Source organism: Clupea harengus, chromosome 19, assembly GCF_900700415.2.
Source record: "Clupea harengus chromosome 19, Ch_v2.0.2, whole genome shotgun sequence".
NCBI lineage: Eukaryota > Metazoa > Chordata > Actinopteri > Clupeiformes > Clupeidae > Clupea > Clupea harengus.
Window position 1 is genome coordinate 8,989,654 of NC_045170.1, and position 3,204 is coordinate 8,992,857.

Here is a 3,204-nt window from a genome sequence, read left to right on the forward strand (position 1 = left end):
TCGATTAACAGGGTTGTTTGTTGTAAAAACCTTTCATTTGATACAACAAACTCATTTTACTTCCTCGTTTCGTTTTACTTCCTGGGGTTATTGTGGGTTATCGTTGCTAGCAGAACGGAACTCTCATTTGCCTATAGTTGCTCACTGAACGCTGCTAGGCAAGTGTAACCTGTTAGACCGATAACATCCATTATCTACCGACAAACCCGTTCATTTTTTTCTTTGAAACTAGGAAGTGTTCAAATGCTAACACTTAAAACTACAAACGTCCGGTTGACTCCCATACTCCCATTATCCTGAGACGCAGTGTATGTGATTTCCCTCAACACATTTCTCATCACCTGGCTACATTCTCCGCTGCTCAGGAGTCAACGTCCTTGGTGGCTGTCAGTGAATTCGTAACCTCCTTCACAGCTTCTCAATAGCAAACTGCACCCAAGCCAGCTAGTATCTGTGAAACTACTGCTGAGTTGATTTAGCCTTCTGATGTATGTTTGAATATCGCCCTGCCTCTTTTAAGGCATTAACAGATCAGTTGTGACTGACCTGTAGTTTCTTGCAGAAACCGTAATGTTTTACTAGATTTAGTGAAACACTAGTTAAAATAGTTTTATATTGTTTAATTGAACATGATTTTGGGCTGTTTTTGGGTGAGTAAAATGTAAATTTTCTACTGCAGCAGCACCCACGTGGTTTCTGCTTTGTTATGTTGCCTCTCACCAGTTTAACAGTGGAACTGCATCAGGTAGGCTCTGACCTATATCAGGTAGACTATAAACAGTATAATCACTTTGAAAACAGTATTATCACTTTGAAATATGTGTCCAACAAATGTCTTAACCACAGTGTGTTTTTTTTGGTGAAAGATTTTAATCTCAAACTCTCTCAGAACTGGGTCCTGATCCCGAAACACCAGCAACTCATCTTTCAAATATCCTGGATCCTCACATCTCTTCATACCAGTCAAGGCCAACTCTGGCCCAAGCCCAGTTCCCTTGTTCATCATATTACAACTTGCAATGTAATTGTCATACTCAGAATCTCCCAGAGTGCTCTCTGGCTCCCCTGCTCAGGGCTGTCGGGGAGGGCATCAGGTGCGGCATTACAGCGGCCTGGGCGGTAGTGAACTTAGTCAACTGCGAAGGTGGCATAAAAGGTGACATAAAATGTTGTCATCAGATATGACAGTAAACTTGGAGCCAAGCAAGTAGCCTTGAAATGTCTGTACTACTGCCCACTTAAGTGCTAGGAGCTGTAATTTCATGCTACTATAATTTCTGTCATTCTGTCTTCTTTCCATCCTGATGCTGACATAAAACAGCTCCTAAGCCAAGACCGCTCGCATCAGTTTCCACAATGAAAAGGGGAGGTAAAGTCAAAGTAGTCTCAAACTCAGCCTGAACGAACTGGTGTCGGCAACTAATTATGTTCATACCAAGTATGCCCGGTACTGACAACTGGCATCTGTACATTGCAGAGGAGTCCTTGGCTTTCACAAGAGCTTGTTCCTTGCTCAATGGCTCAGTGGTCGACAGCATGTCCTTATCATTTCCCCCTAAATGCTTATGGAAAAACTTGTGTGTTATTGTGCTCACTTAACTACCCATGGACAAGTAACTGTGACTCCACCAATCTTAATTTCTACTACAGGACAAGTAGTAGAGTACAGTACATTGCAAAAACTGATCATACGATGGCGTGATCTTTTCTTGAGCCTGTAGTTCGCCCAACAATTGTCCGGCAACTGGGGTGTCTTGTTTCCCTGAGGACCTGGGGTAACTCCCTCTCTAGCATTCAGCCTTTGTGGACATTTCTTGGCAATGTGTCCCTCTTTTATACACCTAAGGCAGGTAGGTTGGCCAGCATCTGTACATTTCAGAGGAGTCCTTGGCTTCACACTACTGATACTTGTTGTCTTGATGACTAGATCCCTTATTGCTTGTGTTCATTTACTTATTTGTTTCCCTTGCTCAGAAACAACATACAGGACTTAATCTGAGGTACTGACTGACATACTGACTTCTGTCCATAAGCGTTTACTGCGTCACAACAGGTCTCTTCCACATGATCAGGCACTGCTTTTACTCATAGGGTGTTCGGCATTTACAGAAGGTTCGTCTAATGTCCATAGATAAGCTTCCTCACACACTTCTACTATTGTGCATTGAGGTTTATCTCTTACATATCTCCTTAGCTCCTTTCAACAGGGACATGACAAAGTCATATTGATCGTTGGCCGACTGATTTCTTGCACACAGGACCCGTTCTATCTCTTCAATAAAGTTATCTACTGACCTTCCATTGTTCTCAACATCACCGCTGAAGGGAGTGATATGGTCCTCTCTGGGAAAATAGACATGTGCTCCGATGTTCAGTAGTAGCTGTGGCTTGTTCATGTTTTTCCCTAAGCACTTTCCCCATCAGAGGCAGCATTGGCCTGCTCTATCATGTTGTCATGTGCAGCCTCTGATGATCACTAGGAAATTGTCCAATAAACCTGAAAGTCTGTAATTCACACTAGGATAACGTCTTTGAGACGATGTCCCCTGACACAATATGAACAACAACCAAAGCATTATGCACAATACAGCAAAATGCTTATAACAATATTGAATACCAAATCGTTGTGAAAATGAACAACAACAATAATAATAATTATTATTATCTATAAATAGGCTATTATAAAAATGTTAGTGCTTGTAAAAAATACATTAGAATGACATATGAGTTCTAAAGAGGTGAGTCTTTAAAGGCTTTGTGATACACTTTGAATGTACCATGGCTGTCACTTGATCGGATAGCACTAGGTAGGTCATTCCACCACTGATGTACCACTAATGAAAAGAGTCTTGATTGCTATCTCTTTCTGTGGAGAGAAAGCATAAACAAACAGACGTTTTTCAGAGGTAGGCTTACGTAGCAGTCGACTTTTTCCTATATCTGGAACAGGTGCATTGCAGACAATAAATGGAGACCATTAATGCAGTTTGAACATTAACGGATATTTTTTCAATATTAATAACATTATTATTTAAATAGCAGAGTGCGTGTTGTCTGCCTATGTGTTCCACAATGTCAGTTTGTCACTAGTGTTACATTTTCAGTGACTTTCCTGTAGACTCTTCCGTAGATGCCGAAAACTCATTTCGTACCTTAACAGAACTCGTATTAGGACCATGGGATCGTCAATGGTTATGACGTGTC